Source organism: Euleptes europaea, chromosome 9 (assembly GCF_029931775.1).
Source record: "Euleptes europaea isolate rEulEur1 chromosome 9, rEulEur1.hap1, whole genome shotgun sequence".
Lineage (NCBI taxonomy): Eukaryota > Metazoa > Chordata > Lepidosauria > Squamata > Sphaerodactylidae > Euleptes > Euleptes europaea.
The window spans coordinates 50,708,452-50,735,203 of NC_079320.1; the positions used below are offsets into that span (position 1 = coordinate 50,708,452).

A 26,752-nucleotide genomic window follows, 5' to 3' on the forward strand; every position below is an offset into this window, starting at 1 on the left:
GCCCAATTTTGACTGGCAAAGCAGCCTGTGTTGGACGATTAAACCCCCTTCTTTCCCTGCATCTGCTTTTTAGGACCAGAAAACACGTTGGAAGGTCCAGTCATGGAAATCCAATATCACATGTAGTTTTAATATATGTATGATTGTACATCTCATTTTGACCATTAACGCAAAGCGGCAATGCAAGCTATAGTCTGATGCCAGACTGAACAATTCAGTAGATGCAACTAAAAGGCAAGATGTATAAGAGCGACCTCAAACACACTGATTGTTCTGTGTAGATCAGGGATCCCCAGCCTTGTTAAACCTGCGGGCATGTTGGGAATTGTAAGAACAGATAATGGGTTCAACAACATGGGGTAGTGAGGCCAATCACAAAACGTTGGGGCATTCCACCAGGTGTTAAGAGCTTCCAAGTCAAGCATTCTCCAACAATGGTGGCATCTGTGGATGCTCCTTGCTAATGCAAAGGTTTTTAATTTAATTTTAATTTTTTTATTTTAATTTTTGCTAATGCAAAGGTGATGCTTCCTGGGCCATTTTGACGTACCACCTCCTCCAGTGAAGTATACAGAACCCAAGAATAGCTCATTGATTTGGGGAAGAAGCCAGTGAGCACCAAGCAGGCGACCTGGTGTCCATGAGCACCAGTGTTGGTGACCACCAGTATAGACCCTGCTACTTTGTAGGACAGCAGTCCTCTTTAGACTTTCAAAGAGTGAACATGCACTGGGACAGAGTGTGATCGTGGCAGCAAAATCCACTTTTGACATTTGAGCATTAATTTGAAAGTATGCAAAAGCCTATACACTCATAGTTGTATATATGTATGATTCCAGCATGGTGTAGTGGGTCAGTGTGGTATAGTGGTTAAGAGTGGTGGTTTGGAGTGGTGGACTCTGATCTGGAGAACCGGCTTTGATTCCCCACTCCTCCACATGAGCGGCCGACTCTAACCTGGTGAACCAGGCTGGTTTCCCACTCCAACCCTTGAAGGCTGCTGGGTGACCATGGGCTAGTCACACTCTCTCAGTCCCACCCACCTCACAGGGTGTCTGTTGTGGGGAGGGGAAGGTGATTGTAAGCCGGTTTGATTCTGCCTTAAGTTGTAGAGAAAGTTGGCATATAAAAACCAACTCTTCTTCCTCTTCTTCCCTCCACGTGATAGGGAGTACTGCTTTTGTCAGTATTCTTTACAATGTGGAGAAAGCTGGATAGGGATTTGTGTACATGCACATAAACTTAGTATGTATGCGCAAATTAATGCCATAGCTCTCATACAAGTGTTTATTCTACTCCCTTTGAGTGTCTCAAGAAGGCTTGCTTGTCTATTCTGCCTTTGCTTATTATTTTGAAATGTCATAGCTGACTGGTTAGATTTTCTTGTTTGTTATTTCTTCACATTTTACATCAGGGACATCTCTTTCTCTTTTTGACTAGCTTGGTTAAAATTAAACCAGACCATGCTTTGACTGCAATTTACATTTAAAATGTGATCCGAATGCAAGAATGTTAGACTTATAGGACTAGATCCAGTGATCCTCAGTAGACGGTGCGTAATTTTGCTACATTCCCTTCCCCCAAGAAGTACCTTCAGACCATGGGAAAGTTGATTTCTTGGGATCACAGAACCCAACTGATACTGACGGCTTCACAGAGCCTCCCAGCCTGCATGGCTGTCATCCACATGAATGAGCTGGAAATGGAAACAACTGCTGGGTGGAGGGGGACGTGGCAAACTTCCACAATCATTGCATTGATGGGTCTCTTTCCAACCTGTAATCTTATATTATTGAAACTGATACCCTCCTGCTAAACATGTTAATAGTTTCTTTGCACTGTAACTTGTTTTGTCCCATGGAAAGAATATATTTATGAAGCAATACAAATACAGCACAACATATGATATAGTATATTTTCATTATAGGCCTGATACTAAGGCCAGGGACTTGTAATTTATCTCAGGCATCAGATGTTAGCTTACTAATGTATGCTGGTAGGATGATCATCTACTGTTTCCATCTGTGTGATCTGTATGCATGTATTTCTATTCTTTAGCTACCTGAGCTCTGCAGTTTGCTGAGTTCTCAAGGCATGGTTAGTTGCTCTTTATAAACTTATTTGCCTAATAGCCACCAGCCTTTAAACACCATGAGCAAAACTATTCATATAACTTTCCCCCCCCAAAAAATTAGTGAACTAGATATTCCTTGTCAGGTGCACCCAGATCAAATGGGTGCAGTCAGAAGTAGACCAGGGTCTACACCCCAAGCCATATGCTGAGAAGAGTTTTAATGGGACAGTGTTGCCCACCTGCTATCCATGAATGGTGACAGCAGAGATCAATATACAGATGTGAGAGCCCTCCAATATTTATTGGATGCTTTATTGAAAGGACGCAAGATAGGGAAGATAGCCTCCAGATGGGACCTGGGAACCCCCTGGAATTACAGCTCATCTTCAGACTACAGAGATCAGTTCCTCTGGAGACAATGGATACTTTGAAAGGGTAGACTCGGTGGCACTGTACCCTGCTGAGTTCCCGGTCCTCCCCAGGCTCCATATCCAAATCTCCAGGAGTTTCCCAACATAAATCTGGCAACCCTATCCCCCCATCCCCCACTGGTGGCTGGGGGGACCTGGCAACCCTAATGCAAGAACGTGCTTCCCTTCAGCCTGAGCCAAAGGTAGAGAGGTGGCAATTGGCCTAAGAGCCTGAGCCCTTTGCAAGGCCTTCTTCCTTTAACCAAGCACAAGGTGCCACAATGGCTTATTGACCAGAGGGGAGAGGGAATCAGCTGACACTCCCACCTCTTGGCTCCCAAAGCTATTGTAGGGGCTGGACAGCCGATGCTTCAACCTCCTCTGATCACTCTGGGTATAGGCCAGGGGTGGGCAAGGTGGTGACTTTTTCTTCCATATATTCCTGCAGTTATTCCTGATGCTGTTTTGCTGCCGGAAGCTTTCTTACAGCCCATTTCTGAGCCACACTGCCTCCAAAGGAGGTCCCCCCCGCCACTGGGGCCAAAACATTCCCCTTCCCTGGAAAACCCATGCAACCACTCCATTGGGTTGCACAGGGATATACCAGAAAAGAGAAAGGGGGTATTCTTGGGCCAAAAGGGATTAGGAGGCCGCCTAAATGCGGCTCCTTCCCTGGCTCAGCGCGGGTACACCCCGGGAACGCCCCCATGAGGACGGTGCACAGAAGCGCGCTGTCCGGATGCCGGTGCAAGGCTGTGCCGGAGTCCCTGTGCCAAAAGGATGGCGTCCAGCCTCCCCCCCCCCCCGCCAGCGTCCTGGGTGGCGTAAGTGGCAGGGAGCCCAACCTCTGACACAGCCCCTTCCTGGCCTCCTAAGGACTTTCATCCTTTAGGCTCAGGAATGGGTTGTTAGTATTGTAAATAGTGAATTCTTTTTTGTAACATGTTTTTTCTACCTAGAACTAAAGTGTATTGTTTGGCTCCTCTATTTGGCATCAGCACTAGTGGAAATTCAATATGCTAGAGGTCTGGTTTGTTTGTTTTTTTAATAGGATGTCAGCTTATTTAACATACGTCAATGAGCAGGTTGGGGAAATAAGGCCAATCTTGCTTAGCATTATCCTGATAAAGAAAGGCAACGGGGCCAGTTTTCTAAGAACTGTACAGTCTGCACTTGAGGCTAAACTCCTCCTGCATGACATACATTTGGGATATATACAGCTATAGTGGAAACAGGAACATAAGCAAAATACTATGGTGTATGCACAGCAAACAATGAGCTCCAGATTCTCTAGGCTGAACTCTTTGTAATTGGTTGTTCTGTTTTTCCCTTAGTGTTGGCTCCTTACAGTTCTCCTTTAACAGATTTCAGCTGCTGCCTGACCTTCACTGTTGGCTTGTTTTTCTTTGTGGTCCTCTCCCCACTGCTCTTAATTTTGAACAGTGACTTTTAGCCCGCTGTCTGCTTAACGCGTTGAATAATTCCCAGGAAGTCCTTTTGTCCCCAGACCTGCCTGTGCACAGACAGTGGTATGATGGTATCCGATTGCATGATAGCAGTGAGCTCAGTTGAATTCTTCACACAAGTTCCAGATTTCTAAGTGGCTAACAGGAGTTTGGCTGTTAGATATTGGAGAACTGGGGGGGGGATTTTAGAATCATAGAGTTGGAAGGGACCACCAAGGTCATCTAGTCCAACCACCTGCACAATACAGGAAATTCACAACTGCCTCCCCCCCCACACCCCTAGTGACCCCTACTCCATGCCCAGAAGATGGCCAAGATGCCCTCTCTCTCATGATCTGCCTGAGGTCATAGAATCAGCATTGCTGAGAGATGGCCATCTAACCTAGGGTTGCCAGGTCCCTCTTCACAACCGGCGGGAGGTTTTAGGGGTGGAGCCTGAGGAGGGTGGGGTCTGGGGAGGGGAGGGACTTCAATGCCATAGAATCCAGTTGCCAAAGGCGGCCATTTTCTCCAGGTGTAGTGATCTCTATCGGCTAAAGATCAGTTGTAATAGCATGACATCTCCAGCTACTATCTGGAGGTTTTCTTAGAAAATTGGCGGCACGTGGGCTCTACAATTAACACGGTGCAATAAATTCTCATACACCATATAACAGTTAAACATTCAAAAAATATTTACTGGGCATTAACGTCATGCCCCAAGATAAACCAAACATAAGCAAAGCCAACTATATACATGCAATATAACATGAACATCTAACAGCCTGAAAGGTATACAATAAGAATTGCAATTTGATAACAGCACAACAATAGTTCATGGGCAGAAAGCCTCAAGTGAGTTGCAAGCACCCAGAGGCGGACCTGTCATCGGGTGCTAAGAAGACCTTGGAGAATTCAGAGGTGATGAAGAACGAGCAGAGTCAGTGGACGAATTGCAATTCTTATTGTATACCTTTCAGGCTGTTAGATATTCATGTTATATTGCATGTATATAGTTGGCTTTGCTTATGTTTGGTTTATCTTGGGGCATGACGTTAATGCCCAGTAAATATTTTTGAATGTTTAACTGTTATATGGTGTATGAGAATTTATTGCACTGTGTTAATTGTAGAGCCCTCGTGCCGCCAATTTTCTAAGGTATCCTATTATGGCACAGGTTGTTTGTTTGATTTAACTACCTGGAGGTTGGCAACCCTGATCTAACCTCTTCTTAAAAACCTTCAGGGAAGGAGAGCTTACCACCTCCTGAGGAAGCCTGTTCCACTGAGGAACCGTTCTGTTAGAAAATTCTTCCTAATGCTTGCCTTTTGTCTGGAGGAGGCTTCTGAATGTGCCTGATAAGTGATACAAGCAATAATATTTAAGAGGAGCATTACTCTGATAGTATTTTATATCACAATTTGATCACATAAGGGAGATGGTGTGTTTTTGAGCTTTGGCACTGATGTAGACACCCTTTTAAACTGAGGAACATCTGGCGGTTCTAATTGGAACAGAGTTGGTGCTGGAAGAAAAGACCTTTGGGACAACTTAAACAACTAAAAAATCCTGCCTGTGAATAAAATCTAACATGCCTAAAGGTTGGATGATGCAAGAGACACAAGGCTTAAAGATACACATATTGTAATGTCACTTGGGGGAATGGATCACACTTTGGACATTTTAGCAAAAGTGGTCAGTCAGAATGAGTTGCTCTCTCTTCTGTGAATCCTCAGATTTTTGTAACAGCTGAATAATATTTTATCCATGTAAACGTTCCATGTGTCTAAATTACTTGTTGGCCATTGACATAATACAGAAGGATTTTTCTTCTTTTTGTGGAAATAAAACTGCCTCTACATACTGAGTTTAATAAGTTTAGTCAGGATTGGGTGTACTTTGTACATTTTGTAATAAATGTCAGTTTAATTTAGGAGTAAAGTTAGAATGTTTTGGAAATGCATTGGGCTTTCTAATTTTAAAGGAAAATTTATCAACAACAACAACAACAACAACAACAACAACAATAATATCTAGGTTAACAAAGAATTGGCTCAAAAGAAAAAGAGAGGCGGGGCTTGTAACTTAAATCATGGCTTAAAATGGTTTTTAAAAATACTTGTGAGTTCATCCAAAGGTTTTAATCTTTTGCCATTTTAAAGTTTTGTTGTTGTTGGTTTTTTAAAAAGGACTGATGAAAAAAGTAGAAATATTTGGATCTGTGAAAATGGTAAGATAAAAGCACACACTCAGATATTTGTACAAAACTTAGACAATGTGAACATGTCTGTTAATGACAGATTGCATTCCATCTAGGATTTCCGCATGTGCAAGGAGGAGGGTGATTTTTGTTGGTTCCCTGCCATGCTCAGGGAGCTCAAAATGTCCACCGAAATGCTAATCTGGGAGGAATGGAGGACTCCCTAGGAATTCTAGGCAGGATCCAAGCCAGCATTAATACTTCAAGTGACTCCATGTCATTGTGTCTAGGTTTGCAATTCAGTGCACTTTTGCTTGGGAGTAAGTTCCAAGGCAAGATCTGAGCAAGGCTGTCAAAGATAGGACATTTTGGAGGACTTTCATTCATAGGGTCGCCATGAGTCGGAAGCGACTTGACGGCCCTTAACACACACACGCAAATTCCATTGAAATCAAACAGAAAGGCACTTGGGAATATTTTATTTTGTAGATGCGTAAAACAAAATCCTCTTAATGGTATGGTGTTTACACATTGAATTCAGTCAATGTATAGCTGCACCCAAACCACACAGAAAATAGTTATTCATTTTAGTGAAATTCTGTTGTATCAGATATTTTCTCTTGAGGTTTATGTCCTGCAGCAGGACTGGATTCAGAAACCTAATGAACATTTTGTATTTCCTATGATTTCCCACAGCAGCATGCTGCAAAAACATTATTGGATTTGTTCAGCATCACTGCTCCCACGGCCATATATGTATAAGAGGTTAGGTTACCAACAGGCCTATAGAAAACTGCCCTGTCTTTTTAATAGAGGCTTTTTGTATGGAAATGGACAGCTGAAGCCATGCTATGGCATGGGGGTAGACATCACCTGGTATAGAATATCTCATTAAGCCTCCATTAAAGGGACTGGACACTTTTTCTCCAGGCGGTTGGCAAACCTAATAAGAGGGATGGAATAGAGTTGGAAATTCAGTTTTCCTGTTTCAGGGTTCCCAGTATGGTTTGACTGTAACTTGCTGTTACATGACAAATGAGTTCTCATTAATACAAGCTGATCAGTGCAAGAAATAAAATATTTTACCTGTACTGTTAGACTTCAAGAAAATAGCAGCAGTACTCTAGTACTCTAATCCTAAAGAGATGCATCGCTGCGAACTGCCTGCAGAGCAGGACTGAAATAGTCCCGGTGTGCTCTTTGTCCTTTGGAGGGCTCCATGTATACAAATGGGTTCACACACGTTTCTCCAACAGGGCAAATAGACCCCCCTCCCCGGCTGTTTTGGATCAGCAAAATTGGGGGGGGGGGCTTAAGCACCTTTTCTCATCTGTCATGGGCCAAATCCAAATTGGGTCTCCGCACTCTGGCAACTGAGTTCTCAGCAAGGAACTTACAGCAGACGTCCAACTGAAAGTCCTTGAAGCAGACTTGGACAAAACACAATGAACCTGTAATGTATAGTTAGGTGACCCTGTAGGGTTTTAAGGCAAGAGATGTTCAGAGGTGGTTTGCCATTGCCTGCCTCTGTGTCACACCCTAGAATTCTTTGGAGGTCTCCCATCCAAATACTTGGTAAGGGGGGACCCTGTTTAGCTTCTGAGATCTGACGAGATCAGCTAGCCTGGGACTATTCATGTCAGGGCCACACTTTAATTGATTGCTTGAGAAATAAGTTATAATGTTGGCCTTTCTGGAGAATTAAGATGTATAATAGGAAGCCATTTTACAACCGTGGGCAAAGGCATTGACTTGTTAAAATACGGTTGCTTAGCCTAACGCTCATGTTGATGTCATGGATTGTATTTCTTTGAGCAAAATCACCATCCTTCCATGCCTGTCTTCAATTCTGTACATTCTCCATCTCAAATTCTACCAACTGGTGGTTGAACTGCATTTGGGATGAAACAGAGACTGACACGTTCACTTTTATGACAGGATATAGGTGGGAGTAGGATGGTAATTTCTTTTTGGCTTATATTATCTAAAGTTGGCAGGATACAAATTGAAATCTCTTCGCTGACATTTTGAGAGCTGTAGCCAATTTATTTCTTGTTGCGAAGATGTGTCTACATTTACTGAATCAATTTCTTCCGGCTCAACATGAGGCATACCAAATGTTCCTTTCTTCCTTTTATTCTTTTGTGATGGTTAATATCACAAGTCTCAGTCCAGCAAACACATCTCTAGCTGAAGATACAAATTCAGGCTTTGTTCTTTATGCTCCATTTTTTTAAAATATACCTTCTAACTTTTGATTTCCCAGTACAGAATTAAACTATACTGGTTGCAATAGAATCCTGGTGGAAATGGTTGAGTTTATGCAGCCTGTTTGATTCAAACTGAAGAACTGTCTGAATTAAAAGTTGCTATGGTTACGAAGAGGATTAGCAAGCAGAGGTAGCTTTCATTGGTCTGCAACTAGCACAAGTTGCTTGTTTGAGTAGCATTAATATGTTGTCTCCTGCTGTTTTATATGCCAAGACCATCTGGCATAGGCAGTATTTAAAGGTACAGCTCTGTTACAAAAAAGATCTGGCAGCTCATCTTTATTTCTTGCAAATGGCTCTTATGAAGTCAGTGGGTTTTTAAGAGGATGGTGGTAACATTAAAAGAGTCAAAGTTATATATGACTGCAAACAAAGTGCCGGCTATTAGTACTGGCATCTTCAATAGTTTAATATTAAATTGATGTATGTTTCAATATGTATACTGACCATATATCCTCTAGTACTTAAAAATTGCTGTACATAGCAGGACATGTTTAAAAAGATGGGGTTGGATCCAACCAGCTTTTTCATTGTTGACCACCAAAAAACCTGTGTTGGGAATCATGAGACCTACATGGACAAAAACTATGTGAGGCAGGGACTGTAGTAAGGAAGTGCACTGGGTGATATCAAGCCAAATAAGCTGGCTGGATCAAACCCATGGATTCCAAATGCATGTAATCTATTGACAACAGCAGAGATGTTTTCACTTTCACTCCTCCCTTTAAATTCTAGCGTGGGAGTTGTTATCCTCTTAAGAATTTATTTATATGGCCCATATTGTTATTCAGTTCTGATTGACATCAGATGCTTTTGAATTTTCATTTATTCCCCCCATTATTTCTAAGAATGTAGAACTACGTGAATTCTTCCAGCAATATCAAATTTTAAACAAAAGCAGATCCCATCAGATTATTCTTAAGATATGTGCTTTTAGGGCCAAGCGTTGTGATAGATTCAAAATACTAAGTGATTTAATGAGGTTACCAGAAGTTTAAGACAACAGCATTCTGCACCATATATACACCAATTCAAATTCAAATCTTGATGAGGGAACTATTATATATATATATGATGGAATATTTATATTACGTCGTTTAAAAAGGTTATGCTAATTAGTAATATAATTTATATTATGCTAAAATCATGTTTTGCACTCTTATGTTATCCAAGATTCTCCGAGTGCTTTGCAGAACCTAAATGGTTTGCTTGTTTGTGCAGTAGGGCAGTTGCATAATGAAGCACCTTTCTGATCTGATTTCTTTAATCCATAGATTCCTGTAGGGCTGTTGAAAAAAAATCGGTATAATTCGGATTTGGCAAAATTCGACCCGTTTTGATTCGGGCCGTGCCGAAGTCCGAACTCTCCCGCTTCGGATCCCCGAAATTCGGGCGAGATCCGGAGTTCGGGGAAAAATTCGCCCCCCCGCGCGCCTTCAGGGGGCTTCCCTGAAGGCGCGCGGGGGGGCCCTTTAAATAGATGTGTGCCTTTCCGAACCAAAAAACCGCCGAATCGGGGGAAATTCAGCTGTTTTTCGGTTCGGGCCAAACCGAATCAACAGCCCTAGATTCCTGAGCTTTTCTATTAGAGCTTTGACACCATTTATTTAATTTATTTAATCAACTTTTTAAAAATTGTGTTTTAATTTCAAAGCAATTATTTCTACAGTAGCTTTTCTACATATGTGGTGGAGCTGCAGTAGAGCCCAAACATACTTGTTGAAAATGATTGAATCATATCCAGCGGCTTTGAAATTGTTATTCCAGTAAGACCGGAAACAATTTTATTAAATTATTTTTCAGATAAACCAAAGAATATTTGAGTCATTTTTTTCCATATATTAACAGTGGCTAGAACAAATCTTGCGAGATATTGGAAAAGCAATGAATTCCCTGATTTAAATAATTGGCTTGATAAGGGTAAAGAAACTTATGCTTTAATTAAGTTGACATAATATTGACAAAAATACGAAGAACTGGACGCTCGCTGGAATGTAACAATCTCAAGGATGGAAAAAATGCTCCAGTGTGTAAATCGAAGAGAGGGAGTGATGTAATTATCATTGGACTTTAGATAACTAGATAGCGTATTGTTTGGCTCACTGGTGTAGATATTTTAGTTATATTGCAGCACGGTTTTAGTTTATTTTCAAGAATTTGGAGTATGTGTATTTTAGTAATGTTGTATTTCCGTTTTCTTTTATTGTTATTTTCTCATTTGCTCTTAAAAATTATTTCTACACTAGCATATGGGTTGAGCTTAGTACTTTCCCTTGATTAAAAACTCACACACGCACGTGGACAAAACTTCACTCCTGGTTTCCTGTCTTCTCCTCAGTTTCTTTTTTTACAGCAGCACTAATTCACAAATAATGAAACCTTCCCTTCTAATACACCAATGTACCAGCACACCGGAAGAAGCCATTTTTTCATTTTTCATATTCACGCTGATGTAGCTTCTGATGTAGCAAATTAAAGGTGAGGGTAGAGGGATGAACCCTCCCCAAATTCCTCCTGAGCCATTCCATTCCATTCCTTTTATTTACTGCTCAAAGACCAACAGGTTACACTCAAAAGGAAAATAAAATACGAAATAAAGCAAACACAATATCTAAGATCATAGATAACTTTCATTTCTGTTTTCTCATTTTGAATAAATAAAGATACATATTAAAATTTTAAACGTTTGGACCAATATTTGCTAGCAGAAGCCTCCTGAGCTCCATCCCCTACATTTAAACCACTGCAACTGCACCTTCACCTGGCCTTTCTCCAATCTTATTTGCTTGGAAGAAGCAGAGAGAACTCTGCTAAATGCCAAAAGTATCAAATTTGCATGTATTACTTATGTTTTAGGGAGGGAAGTTCAGAAGAAAATAAATGAGCAGTTGAAAGTAAAGAAGATGTTTATGCTGGTTTCTTTGCTTGCCTCAATGAACTAGCTATGCAGTAAACCTAGGGTTGCCAACCTCCAGGCGATGGCTGGAGCTCTCCCACTATTACAACTGATCTCCAGGCGACAGAGATCCATTCACCTGGAGAAAATGGCCACTTTGGAAGGTGGATTTTATGGTATTGTACCCCATCGAAATCCCTCCCCTCCCTAAACCCCTCCCCCTCAGGCTCCACCCCCAAAATATCCAGGTATTTCCCAAAGCTGGCAACCCTAAGTAAACGATTACAATTTTTGATGCTGTAGTCTCCCATATATCGAGAATAGATTCACTAGCTGTGATATTGCTAAAGGCACAGGAACCCTGCCACGAAAAAGAAGGGTTACGACCTAGTCCTGTGTTATAATTTCAATAAAATGTGTGTTTTCAAAGGTGTGTTACAGATTTGGTACCATGGATATACTGTCTCAGAGACCTCTGATTCTTTCTCTTTTATCAAGAAGGGGATGAGATGGACAGTGCTATCTGACCATCACACAATTTTTCTGGGGTTCACAAAATGTTAAGTTGAGGAGTCAGATTTCAAGCTTGTAACCGATTTACCATGTGGCTAAAATTAGCATTGTTTGTTAATGGAACAGACCACAATTACCAGCTGTCTCAGAGAGCTACCGTATAGCCTTACTGTCCAAATTCACTTTATTTATAGGAGAAATCAAATTATATTCCAGCCAGATACAGTTGTTGAAAAATAGTTCTTGTTTGTAGTGTTTTAGAAAGCTTCTGACTATATTACTCTTCCTACACACTTGACACTGAGAAACGCTGTCCTTCAGTGTTACTCCTCTGAAGATGCCTGCCACAGCTGCGGGCGAAACGTCAGGAAAGAAAATACCAAGACCACGGTTACACAACCCGGATAACCTACAAGAACCAATGAACTCTGACCGTGAAAGCCTTCGACAATACTTCTGAAGAGCTTTTATCAGTGATTTCCATTTTCTCTTATTGGTGTTTTACAGGTGGCATTTCCCACCACTATTCAAAATGGATGAACTTTAAGTTGTGAATTCTAGAAGATGCAAACTTGTTACCATCAATTTCATATTTTAGTGTTGCAAAATAACACCTGAATTTTTTGTTATGAACCTTACAGGGAATTCAAAATGAGAGCGGGGGGGGGGGTTAACTTTGATCTGCTACAAATGAGAAATTCTGTGATCTTAGAGAGTGATGTGGGTCCCCTTTCATCCTTACTCAGCTTTCAGTAGCATAGATTTCCTTTCATATTCTAAAGTGACGCTGCCATAGATTCTTGAGATTCTCTCCCACCTTCTAGTTTACACCCAGGATTCTGGATCTATAAAATAGCTGGCAGACAGTGAGAGGATCTGAAGTTTTGTTTGTTTATTTATTACTTCATTTATATCTCAGCTTTATCCCCAGAGGGGCATTCTACACATTCAGGGTAAGCCACAGGTGGAATATGGAGAGCCAAACTGGTGTAGTGGTTTGGAGTGGTGGACTCTGAAGTGGAGAACTGGGTTCGATTTGATTCCCCACTCCTCCACATGAACAGCAGAGGCTAATCTGGTGAACTGGGTTGTTTTCCCCACTCCTACGCATGAAGCCAGCTGGGTGACCTTGGGCTAGACACTGTTCTATTAAGAGCTCTCTCAGCCCAAACTACCTCACAGGGTGTCTGTTGTGGGGAGGGGAATGGAAGGTGATTGTAAGCCGGTTTGATTCTGCCTTAAGTGGTGGAGAAAGTTGACATATAAAAACCAACTTTTCTTCTATGTCTCTTGGAGCTGTACCATCTCAAAATTAATATGGGGGAATCATCTATTTCCATGCGTCCCTACTGTAAAACTCATGAAAAACTAGCACTTTAAGGGCAAAGGTAGGCTTCTTCCCTATGTGCTAACTTTCTGCAGACAATGAAGTTTTTTTAAAATTTAGGTGCGGATTGTTCGGTGATTTTCTGCATACTGAGATGTCAATGTTAGCCAAAATGCTCGGTTATGAATATGTATATGGGAAAATTAGCAAATCAATAACCGGCAAGGGGCATAACCTCGGGATCTAACCTTTGTTTACGGGAGTTGGTTCTAAGATTCAAACAAGAGGCTGTTACAGGCTTTGACATATTAGAGCACATGAACTGTGGAATTAGTGTTGTACATATGCAGAAATATTCAATGTAAAACCAAGCTACACATACAAACTACAAACTATATAGCAGAGGCTTAAATTTCCTTTTAAAAGGAAAGAAAGCCTGGATATTCTTTGCCAGAGGCTTATGTTTCTGAATTACTCTGTCAAAGATTTCAGTGTCAGTGCAAATTTGCTTGCCACATTTTCTGCCTTTTTCTATGACCTTTCCTAGCCTTTCAATGGCTAGAGAGCAAGCCTTCACAGTACTACATTTTTTAAGCTACAGAGCAGAGTGTAGCTTAAAGGCACTTCCTGCCTTTCCAGTGACTTCAAGTGCAGAAATGCTCTCCACCTTCTATACTCCAAGGGTATATTATGCTGACTAACGATGTAATGATGTAATGTAAACAATATATTGTATTTTATGATTTAAACATGAGACATGATTCTAGAAATTAATGAATAGGTTTAATCCCAACGTATTTTTCTGGAGATGAGAATGATGATAAAATTGATTATATAAAGTATAACAAAACTCAAAACTGACTGTTTAAGAAATAGTATGCTTAGCCTCCTGGAAGTGGAAGTCCAAATATGGTAATCTAAAGGGAAGCCACAGAGCATGTGCAGTACAACTGTATCCTGCTCAAGCTTAAGGTTCAAGCTCATTGAAGGTGACTTGAACAGTATAAATACAGGCAGGGAGAGGGCTAGAACTTCAGACCTCTAAGGGAGACTAAGAAGATGGTATTGGTATGTATGGCTTTACAAATATATTATTCTAGAATGTGAATTAGATACTTTGAACTAAATCAGACTGTTATATTTTAAGTGCTGGATTTTATAACTGAATAGTATGTAGAACTTGCTTGCTTTACTGTATACATTGTTACTGAATTTTAAAACTTTGTAATACTTGCATTTACACATATATACATTAAATTACATTGGAGCACATCAATAAAAAGACTTACTTTTTAAGTGAGTAAAGTAGTTGAATCCTGCTTAGTAGGTGACTAACTGAATAAGATAACATACCACTTCTCAGGAAGGGGTCGATTCTAAGAGCATAGTCACTCGAAAGGCACTGACCCGCTTCACTATGAGTGGTGTTGTAGCTTGCAGAAAACAGCATGTATCAGTGACCTGATAAAATCATAACATTTCTGCTGTGAGCATTTAGATTCTTTTGATCCTTTTAGATTCTTATCCAAATAGCCATGACTCACAGTAGTATAATCTTCAGAGGGACTGTGTGAGCAAGTAATGATTATTCATATACACAAGGCTCTGTAATGTGAAGCCTATTGAAAAAGCCCACTGGGCGCTTTTCCATGCGGACCCGCAATTGTCCGTGTTCCATTTCTAGCAAGAAAAATAATTGGATGACACATTTTAGTCAGGTTTGTGTAGAATCACCACATAGGCCGATGGTTATAGGAAGATCATTTACATCTAATGCCTGCTTTACAAATTATTGATTTCAGCATTTTTAAAACAAATGAAATATAGAAATATAGTAATTAAGTAAATGGAGCTATGTTATAAAGGTGAAGTTAGTCTTCTGAAACAAATGAAAACATGCGACACAAGCTGCTGTCTGTCTGTCTGGGACCAGTAACAAGGACTCCATGACATGGGAAAAATGGCTTCAGATACGGAAAGCCTTAACAGCAGAGATAGTAAGAAAGCAGTGTTCCATAACATGCCAATACTAACCTACTAAAATTAGGGGACATGTTGTGGAACTGCCCTTTTAACTGTGTTGTCTGTTGGTGCTGAGGTTGGAGCCTGTCCTCCTACAGAGGAAATAGGTGTTAGACTGGTAAGCCTTTGTGTTTGTCCATCATGTCTGTCCATCGGTGTTTCCTTCCATTGTTCTGGGGGTTGTGATGATCACCTTCAACCTGGTTCCTTCCCTCAGCTTTGTTGGTGCTGCAGACGAGGACCCCTGAAAGACTGAATTGCTTCTTTGCCGATGTTTAGAACTGTTTTCGAGAAATGGAGCTGTTACATTAACACTATGCAATTGTGTCCATGTAAGCTAATGTCCACTCTGATTCTCACCCAGATCTGCTAACTGAGCGTATGGTTGTGTGTCTGTGGCTCTGTTCTTGTCTTTTGGTGAGTGTGCCGTTTTGCCCTCTACCCTGTTTATCATCAGAACAGGGCATTAGTGTCTGTAGATCAGTTTGCCAAAGAATAGCAATTTTTATATTTGCTCTATCTGTGATACTAACTATGAGAGTTCAATGCAAATAGGTAATGTCATAATTTTGTTTTGTAAAAGTAGATTTTTAAAATAACTCTTTATTGTACTGTGAGAGAATTTTACTTTACAATTGTAATTAAATGCCTGCTCACTCATTATTATGTAGACTGCTACTGTGTTTTTTCTCAATCTAACCAGTAATGGAGTTGCCCCAAACTAGTATCTCCTTCATTGTTCCTCATAGTATGCTTCTAAGTATCAGCAAGTTACTACTGTATTGTATCCTGACCTGGCTAGGCCAGGCTAGCCTGATCCCATCAGATCTTGGAAGCTAAGCAGGGTGGGCTTTGGTTAATATTTGGATGGGGGACCATCAAGGAATACCAGCATTGCTATGCAGAGGCAGGCAATTAAAAAGTGCCTTTGAACATCTATTGTCTTGAAAACCCTACAGAGTTGCCATAAGTAGGCTGCGACTTGACAGCAAAAACAGACTATATTGCCCTTTCTTGTAACATGTTTCTTTTTATCACTAATTGATACATCAGGTGATTGACTGTAACCTGGTAGCAGACAGATTGATAATCATGAGTGGCAACTACTTGAGTTCACTAAACACAGTCCTTGCAACTTGGGGGGAGAGAATGCTATCAGTGTATATTTATTTATTTTATATTTGCCTTTCCTGTCTTCTGTATGAAACCCAGGAGGATTACAATATCATTAAAACAATAATAGATCAAATTGCACAACAAACTAAATGAAGAACTCTCACTGGAAGTAGAAGTGCCAAGTGCTGAATGCAGTAAAGCCAGTGTAGACATTACTGTTTCCTTTATGCTACTGGTGTGATGTTGGGACTCTTGTTATAGGATTTTCCATCCATTATATCTTTACTACCTGGGACTTTGTGGCTTCTCCATGACAATAATAGTATGATTCCCTGGACACAAAGTGAAGCTTGCAGCTCATTAGCTACTCTAACACAACAGTTTTTAGACTATCTTTGAACGAACTATTTCCACATTAACTTGTCATCCGGGCAACTGGTATGTCATCAGTATCCCAGAAGTGAATGCTGAAGCATATTCTAGAATTCAGCTTATCGGGTCCATGAGGCATTGGCAGCACAACCAGTGTGGTGCAGTGGTTAAGAGCGGTGGTTTAGAGCAGTGGAGTGTAACCTGGAGAACCGGGTTTGATTCCCCACTCCTCCACATAAGTGGCAGAGGCTAATCTGGTGAATTGGATTTGTTTCCCCACTCCTACACATGAAGCCAGCTGGGTGACATTGGGCAAGTCACTCTCAGCCCCACCTACTTCACAGGGTGTCTGTTGTGGGAAGGGGAAGGGAAGGTGATTATAAGCTGGTTTGATTCTTCCTTAAGTGGTAGAGAAAGTCCACATATAAAAACCAACTCTTCTTCCACCTCCTCTTCCTCTTCTCTGAATTACCAGCTTTTGTGACAGATAAGGCAAAATGTACAAGCAGTTTTTGTCTAGATCACTTGGGAAGGATGGGGGGAAACTTGACTGGAGCTGAGCCAGTTAACCTTTTACTGCCCAAATTTATTCTTTCTTCCCTAGTTTCTTCTCTTTCTTGACTGTTTGTCTCTTCTTAAATGTCCTTAATGTCAAGTGGACAGAACACTGGACAGAAAATTGGAGTGAGAATGATACTATTTTAAGGTTGCCTACTTGGTTTGCAGTGAATAATTGGAGTCTTCCCATCCAGCCCTATGGCCTCCAACATCTCTTGAGAGAATAGTAAACATACAATATTAAATTAACTTGTGTCTCCTAGTATGAGTATAACCAAAGCAGGTTTTTTTCTGGATGCTGTAAGAAAGAATTTTATGCTGCCTTTCCAGAGTCCTGTTTGATGTTAACTTTGTGCTTTCTCTGACCATAGCACTACACTCCTATTAAATGCATACAATTTGTAAGAATTGTAAAAAAATTAAGTCACTAGCAGAACATTAAATAAAGTTCCGAAAGAAAGTGTACAGGGTTTTAAAGAGTGAATAAGATGTACACATGAACACATGAAGCTGCCTTATCAGACCCTTGGTCCATCAAAGTCCGTATTGTCTACTCAGACCGGCAGCGGCTCTCCAGGGTGTCAGGCAGAGGTCTTTCACATCACCTACTTGCCTGGTCCCTTTAACTGGAGATGCTGGGGATTGAACCTGGGACCTTCTGCATGCCAAGCAGATGCTCTACCGTTGAGCCACAGCCCCTCCCCTGCCCTCCCCTGGATGATATTCTTTTATACTACATTGATCTCTGGCTTTGCCGTCTTTCTTGCCCCCTTTCTCCTTTCATTGGATGAAACATTATTATTGCTGGTAACAAAGTTGTGGTGTTATGCTTGCAGAGTACAAACAATATTTAGTCAAATAAGGCTATCAGGCTATATTGTGCGGTGCTATGAACAGAATAGCAGCCAGTGAATGACCCTAGAGTATTGGGCTTCAACACTGAGGTGCCTGTGATTAAAAATCCAGTACAGTTAAAATTAATGAATGAAGTAAGCTTTGAGCATATCAGATTTTCTTAGGCATTTGCTATTTCAAGTTAATTTATGATCACATCCCCTGGTGTTTCAAGGATTCTGACCCTGATACTCATGTGTTTGGGGGCTTATTTTGAGAGTAGCAGCTCAGAACCTAAGGACTTTCAGTTATTCCAGACTTGATGTTTTCTCCTAAGCTTTCTATGCATGTCTTCATGTGGTAACTACTGTACTTGTGATTCAGCTATTAGTGCCAGATGATTGCCTCCCGTCTTCAATTTACATGTTATAGTAAGCACATAGTTAATTTCCATTTTTAATTTTTAAAAAAATGTGCAGTGAACAGTCCATCATTTCTAAGCCGCATGATTGTGGTTATATAAACTCAAAGTGTTTGATACAATTCCTAGTGGTGTGGGGAAGTACTGCCATTCAGTGTGACATCACTTAGGACTGCCAGATCTCCTGCTATAGCAGGACTTCCCACCTAGTAGCCCCTGACTCCCACCCCACTGATTAGGAGAATAATGCTGAAAAAATCACTGTTCCACAAGAGTTGCAATGTTACTGCTGGTGCCAATGCAGAAATGATATCCATACACAGTGATGTCACTTCTTGGTTCATGCTGGAAGTGATGCCATGCCATTGAAGCAACAGCAATTTACATGTCCCCACCTCTCCAAGTCTTCTGCTGATTGCCACTGCTTGGCCAGCAAGCTTAGCATCATGGGACCCCCTCCCATGGCATCACCACGCCCTGCATAGTGAATCTTAGGCTTTAAGTCTATGGGATTTGGCAACTTTTATGGCTCCCTCGATAAAAATTTCTAGATCCAGGCCTGCAGTTCATTCTGGTGGGGCTCATTGTTGTTGCATGTAGATTGAAAGTGTCATCAAGCACACCATTTAGCTGTTCACTTCAGAAATAAGCAGTGGATAGCACACTGTTTTTTTCAGAGAAAGATATCTGTGTTGACTAGTCTTATCACTAAAGGAGGGTTGATAGGCTTCTGAGGAACCCCATGGTCCCCTAGAATAACACTTTGGAAACCACTGTTTCAAAACAATCCGTTCATTAGTGTTGCTAGAGTCAACACTAAGTACAACTGTTTGTCATAGGAATGTAAGAAAAGCCATGCTGGATCAGACCAAGGTCCATCAAGTCCAACAGTCTGTTCACACATTGGCCAACCAGGTGCCTCTAGGAAGCCCACAAACAAGACAACTGCAGCAGCATTATCCTGCCTGTGTTCCAAAGCACCTAATATAATAGGCACGCTCCTATTATATGCATCATGACTAGTATCCATTTTTACTAGTAGCCATGAATAGCCCTCTCCTCCATGAACATGTCCACTCCCCTCTTAAAGCCTTCCGAGTTGTCGATTATTGGCTATTTTTTATGGTACTGATATTTCCTGATCATAATTTTTGGAGCAATAGTTTATATTTTTCCATGCTTAGCTTTTAATTTGCCTCATGTTTTCTAAGCATCTGCTTTCATGTATTATAAATTGGTACACAATGCCCTTTCGTTGAGCAGCTGTTGCAGTGCATGAATGAACTTTGTATTTAATTTAAATTGTGTGTCTTGTAAAGAAGGAACAGTACATTACAGCCTTCTATGTCTGTCACTGTAGAAGTAATGTAAATTTTATGGATAGAAATAGCAAGTACCACCTGGTGTAATTTCTTGCTTAAATTAATGGTGCAGAAAATATAAGCAAAAGCCTGAGCCCTATTCTGAAAAGGTTACATGATACTTATGATGTGTGTGTGTAAAGTGCCTTCAAGTCGCAGCCGATTTATGGCGACCCCTTTTGGGGTTTTCATGGCAAGAGACTAACAGAGGTGGTTTGCCAGTGCCTTCCTCTGCACAGCAACCCTGGTATTTCTTGGTGGTCTCCCATCCAAATACTAACCAGGGCTGACCCTGCTTAGCTTCTGAGATCTGACGAGATCAGGCTAGCCTGGGTCATCCAGGTCAGGGCTTATGATAGGCTATTGTAAAGAACAGCATTTAAATATATTATATAAAACATCTCTGACAATATTTTCAGTAGAATCTACACAGAATAGGGTTATACATTCATTTCCAAAGGAATAAAGCCCTCCAAATAAAATGTCTGCTTTCATTTAATCTGGATAAATGCAAATGTTTTGATAATGAAAATGAGTGGGGGGAAGTGAACATAAGAAAAGCCATGCTGGATCAGACCAAAGCCCATCAAGTCCAGCAGTCTGTTCTCACAGTGGCCAACCAGGTGCCTCTAGGAAGCCCCCAAACAAGACAACTGCAGCAGCATTGTCCTACCTATGTTCCACAGCACCTAATGTATTCGGCATGCTCCTCTGATCTTGGAGAGAATAGGTATGCATCATGACTAGTATCCATTTTAACTAGTAGCCATGGATACCCCTCTCCTCCATGAACATGTCTACTCTTGAAGTTTGGTTCTGAGAATTCATGGTGGTTAGAAATAGGGTCAGAGACTCTCCTCTTCAACGCAACCACATTTATGGTGCTGTTGGTTATTGCTGCTATGGCTTCACCAGGATTGCAGGAGTAGCTAACTAGCCAGTTGACAGGTAGATAGGAGAAAATCTTTTACTTTCTTTTCCCCTAGCACCTCAGATGCTGTTTTAGATACATCTGAAGCACCATGTTTTAGTGCACTCGAGGAATGTAGCACTCAGATTGTCTGATACTAAGGTGCCAGAGATGCTTATATTTCCAATAGTGTAACAATGTGCAGCACCTTGGACGTGCCTGTGACAGCATCCAAGGTTGCAGGAGGAGATTCTCTTCCTACCCTGCCTATTACCTGGTTGGTAGATTATATATCTGCTTGGCTGGTGTCCACCACAAGTCTGGCATAGCATCCACTCACAGAACTGTAGTGTGGTGGGGGGAAAGGAGAGAAGGATGATGTCATCTCCATAGAATCCATTGGGAATGGCAATGAATAGTATTTTTATTTATGTTCCATCTTTCTCATGGAGACTCAAGACAGATTGCACAGTCAATGCAGTTAACAGGAAGGAACATCCAATAAGTCATACAATATGGTTAGGATTTCAGAAATGTGAAACAGAGCTGAAACAATGCATAAGTATTAACATGATATGTTAAATGGTGCAGCAGTTACATAGTAGGAACATGTATATAGCAACAAATAGTATGTAAAATACACAGCAGTATAATCCACAGACGCTTTATTGAAGCATCGTCCTGAACCATTCCATTATGATATATCTCTATTAGCTGTGTAGGCAAGCCCTCTTGAATAATTCAGTTTTACATAATTTGTAGAATGCACGGAGAGTTGGATCCTTCCTGATATCATCAGGCAGGCTGATTAATAAGGTGGGGGCCACAACAGTCAATGCACAAGTAAAGGCTGTTGTTGATTTTGCCCTTTTGCATGGTGGCACTGCAGAAGGCCCTACTTATATGAATGAAGCTGTCTTGGTGGAGCATAAGGGTGGAGGTGGTCCTACAGATACGAGGGAACAAGGCCATGAAGGGCTTTGTAAGTGATAGCCAGTACCTTGAATTGAACCTCGTAACTGATGAGCAACCAATGGAGCAACTGCAGAATGGGGGCAATATGCACACTGTGGCTAGTTCCTTATGATAGCCGAGCAGTGGCATTCTGCACCAAGTGGAGATTCCTAGTTGACTTGGAGAAGAGACCTATGTAGAATGCATTACAATAGCCTAGTCTTGATGTTACCGTGGTATGGATTCAAGTGGCCAGATTGGCTGAGTCGAAGTAGGATGTCCTCTTCTGGGCTAGACTGAGTTGAGAGAATGTGTTTTTTGCAGTTGTGTTCACTTGCTTCTCCAGCAGTAATGTTAGATCCAGTATAACCCCTAGGCTCTTAACTGAGTCAGCAAGGATCAACTGAACCCCATCAAAAACAGGAAGCATAATGTCCTTCAAGATCCCTGCCTTCTCTAAATCTTGGCAGGATTTAGTTTCAATCCCTTCACTATTTGCCATTTAATCACAACAGAGAGGCAGTGATTTAGGACCTCTACCACATCACTAGGGTATTTGGATGAGATACAGAGCTGGGTGTCATCGTCATATTGATGACAGCCAGCCCAGCCCAGCTAGCCAGATACAGCTAGGGGAGGGGCTGTGGCTCAGAGGTAGAGCATCTGCTTGACATGCAGAAGGTCCCAGGTTCAATCCCTGGCATCTCCAGTTAAAGCAGGTAGGTGATGTGAAAGACCCCTGCCTGAGACTGATGAGAGCTGCTGCCAGTCTGAGAGGACAATACTGACCTTGATGGACCAAGGGTCTTATTAAGTATAAGGCAGCTTCATGTGTTCATGAAAGATTTGTCCTGAGGGCATTACATAGAGGTTGAAAAGCATGGGAGATAGGGTTGCACCCTATGGAACCCATAGGATAGATAGATCATCATTCCACAAATGCATTAATAAATATAGTTAAAGCAAATCTGTCTTTAGAAAACAGAAATAAAAATGTGCAATCACTCCTTTTAACACAGAACAAAATGAGATGTTGGCATCACTTTACTGAAATATTATTTCTGGCCAGATGAAGTTGTTACCCAAATCAGTCCCTGCCTCAAGGCAGGCACATAAAGAGTGTTCTCCAAACATGTAGAACTAAAATATGACTTCTAGGGTAAAAAGGATTGTATGAGTCCATCAAATACACAGTTCCCAGTTTGTGACAGTAATTCTCACAGGGGAAAAGAAAGGATGGAAGACTGATAAGACACTTAACCAACAAGTGAGTTTATTACTGGATCAGGATAGAAAGAAGGGCCGTGAAATGGTGATAGTCAAGACAGTGAGACCGAAATATTCAAATGGCAACAGTACACTGCAATTTATTTATGGCAGTGCAGAAAAACCATCCACATTTGCACAGTCCTAGTGTTCAGTTGTGTTATTTAAATTTATGACCAATTAAGATTATGTTTTAAACCAGATTGTATTCTCTCCCCCCCCCCATGGTTAGTCCACAGAAACCAACCTGAAGAGAGGGGATAGGTGAGGGGTTACCCCAAAAGGGACCAAAGGGTTTGGGGTGTGGCGGAATAAAAGGAGAAGGGTTTCAGAAAGGAGGGAAAGGAATTTCTAGCCATGAGGATGCTATGGAATAAGACTGGTCAACTGCAGGGTTGGCTGGTCAAGCTCAAGAAAGGAGAAAGATAAGAGATGGGGGCAGACAAGAAAACATACAGGGTCAATTTGAGAAGGGAAGCAAAATGGGAGAGAGGGCAGATTTTTTTTACTGTAGACAAGACTACCTGGGTGATGCAATGAGAAAGGAGAGGTATCCTGTGGCAGGTGATCAGGCCAATTCACATTGCTGGCAGATGTCTTCATAGCTCTTCTTGAGCTCCTGATTCAGTCACCAAAGAGGTCTGCAGTTGGAGAGATCTGGAGAACCTTGCTTATTGTTTATAAACCTCGGTCAAGAATCTGGGTGTTAGGAATTTTGGGAGCATCACACAAAATATCAATGACTAATGTGCTCCCGGAGTTCCTAGTCAGTCAAGCTTCTTGAAAGTGCCTGGAGGAATACATGCCTTGGTCAAGAGAAACCTGCCTTGACATAAAAAATGGATTCATCCATGCTTCTGACCTCAAAAGGCCAGAGGATCCCAGGGAGCAAAAGACAAGTCTGGTGTGTGTGTGTGCGGCCGCTGGGTGCACCAAAGTATTTAAAATGTAAAAAGAGAATATTATAAACAAAGTATTTTGTCTTTTATGTTTAAGGATCTTGGATCACTTGCATGAATCAAACTGTACTATTGCAGCACATCTAAAGCTAGTATCGTCCTGGGAGCAAAATGTCACCTTAGTTACAAATATACAGAAATTAATATTTCTGAGTTTCCTATCTATGGAATTCTGAGAAATTCTGAAAGCTGGATGGACACCGAAAGGAATATACAGAATATACATTCTGTGTTAGGAAAGGTACACAGTTCAGCCTCAGAACCTAATAGCATACATGCCAGCTTTTAAAGACTGTACATAAAAGTGAAAGGGAAATGTCTGCAGCGGAAGAGAATCTAAAACACATGCAAATGAGCATGAATGAACACAGACATACTACTGATGGAGTGAGGAACAGAGACGTCAGCAGAGCAGAGGAAAAGTTTCCTCTTGGTTAGATTTCAGAGCCTGGGAAACTGAAGAAATTAATAAAAGTGAACTAATAGACAAGACTGATTACACTTAAAAATAATTGTACCATCGGATACTGAAGGCATATTAGCTATATTAGCTATAAGTATAAGGTGAGGGAAGAAGTGGGGAAGATAGTTGTACGAAGAATACTTTATTCCATATACAGTCTTTGCTTCTAACCTCCAGATGTTTTTGATCAGGTCTTGATGAACAGAAAGTATTTGTTTTAAAAAGTTACTGGTAGAGGTAGGGTCAGGAAAAAGAAGGAACAAAATGGTCTAAATTTGAAATGTTCAGGTTGAATCCCAATTTCACGCAGAAGAAAAAATGCAATACATTTTAACCTAAATACTGTGACAAATTGCTCGAGAACAGAAAAGGAGTCTCACAGCACTGGGAACAGAATACCAATGGGTGCGTTTCTAAAGCTTTCTTGTATGCCGAAGAATTAAGTGTTGAGATTTTAAGGGCACACTGTGCATTTTAAATACGCCTTACTGCAAGATGAATGGCCACCCAATTTAAACTCTGAAGAGTGCTTGGATTGAAATAAAGAGAAGAGAAGGAATTCTATTGGGAGTGCTAATGTGTTGCTATGAGAACTATTGAAGTTTAAGTTAACTGAGAAGTGTTTACTACGTACTTTCTATTCTAATGGGTGTTTTCTGAAAGGAGGAACAGAGAACTCCCAAATGTTCTCTGTCTGTAGAGACAAAGCTTTCCTCCTTGCAGAATATGCCATGCGGTGTTTGCTTCCAGAAAAAGAGGACTATGCAGGATGCCTCCTTTTGATGTTTTCCAAGCCTTGTGGGGGCCGCTTAACTACAAGCAGCTTCTGTGTGACAAGGAGGATGTTGAAAGGGTCTCCACCCATGGTGGCCAGTTGAGAGGTCTGCCCCACAGAATGCCAGTCACCCTCCTGGAGTGATGCTGATCAAACATGTGAATATGTTAAGGGAGTTAGAACATTGGTTCATCTGCGTGGCTTCTATGCAGTCTCACATTGGGACTGCGCAGGCGCAGGCTAGCCACAGATAAGATTTGTCAGCTTCTAGCAAAATCTAAAAGAGAGTTCTCCCCCTTCCCGTCCATTGGTCACATGACCCAAGGAGGAGGGAGCACTCAGATTGCCTCCTTTGTTTGGGAGAAGGCCACATCGCGGCAACTTGTAAGAGTTGTTCCAAACTAACCACGAAGGCCCTGAGGGTTCGTTCTACTTGCCTTCTCTCTCACCTCTACAAGGAGTCTCTTCGTCCAAGAGGTCAGTCTGCTGAACCCGGTCCTTCTACCGAGAAGCCCCAGGCAGGGCCCCCAACTAAAAAGTCCACCCGGCCATCGGAACGGTCATCCAAGCAAGGTGGCCCCTTGAAGACACCATCTTCCGTGATTATTAAACCGGCGAAGTTCATTGCACCGGGGTCGCAAGATGGCCGCGGCCGCGGCTCTTCTTGGTATCTATCCCGTTCCAGGTCTCCTCGACGCCGTTCGCCTTCACGATCTCCAAAATCTCTTCGACGCCGATCAGCCTCCACGTCTCCTCGCACCGACCCCAGGCCAAGTCGCCTCATCCTTTGGCTTTGCTTGCCTCCGATGTTGCCGGACGCCAGCCAATTACTATTGAGGACTTGCCTCCTCATTCCCTGGCTATCCCCTTGGTTCCGTGTCCGAGCAGAGCCCAGGAGGAGACCGCCGAGTTCCGTAGGCGCCGATCATCTTCTCGTCGGAGTCGATCCACTCATCGGAGCCGTTCCACCCGTCGGAGCTGGTCCACCCGTCAAAGCCGCTCTAACTGTCGGAGCCGATCTACATCCCGTCGACGCCGATCTGATTCACAGCACAGTCGGCTTACCCACCGTACACGATCTCCATCCAAACAGTCATCTACTGGACATAGCCGTTCATTCCGTTAACGCAGTCCAGTTACACATCGGCACTGTCATTCCTCCAGGAGTCGGTCTCCCTCTCGTCGGCGCCGAGATACCTCTCGGCGCCGATATCCTACACTGGCGGTGTATTCGGGATCCCCGGTCGACCGTCGTCGACACCGTCACTCCCGTACACGCTCGCCTTCCAAAGATTCCCATCTCCGACGCACACCGTCTCACCATCCTGATCAAACCTCCAAGGTTCCAGTCTGTCCAAGGCAAGCTTCACACTGTGAACATTCTATATCCAGGTCTCCTTCTATTTCAAGGGACACTGCTCATTCGGAGTATGATGCCTCCTTCTCTCCTGGCTCAGATGACGAATCCCGCGCTTCAGTTCCCTCACCTGAGGACACTGTCGGGGACTCTAAGCCCATTTCTCTTACGAGGGATGTTCGCTTGTACGTGGAGCAATTGATCCGCATGGCGAAGGCTCTCAAAATTGATTTCAAACCAGAGGACTCC

General features: G+C 41.9%; 1 protein-coding gene and 1 non-coding gene across 2 annotated transcripts in view; both read left to right on the forward strand.

Annotated features, from left to right (window-relative positions):
* CPE (carboxypeptidase E) overlaps nucleotides 1–26,752 on the forward strand; it is a 72,488-nt gene that overhangs the window by 14,268 nt on the left and 31,468 nt on the right. The window lies entirely within an intron of this gene.
* TRNAV-GAC (transfer RNA valine (anticodon GAC)) lies at nucleotides 22,321–22,392 on the forward strand. Its single transcript has one exon. It is a non-coding gene; the product is annotated as a tRNA-Val (tRNA).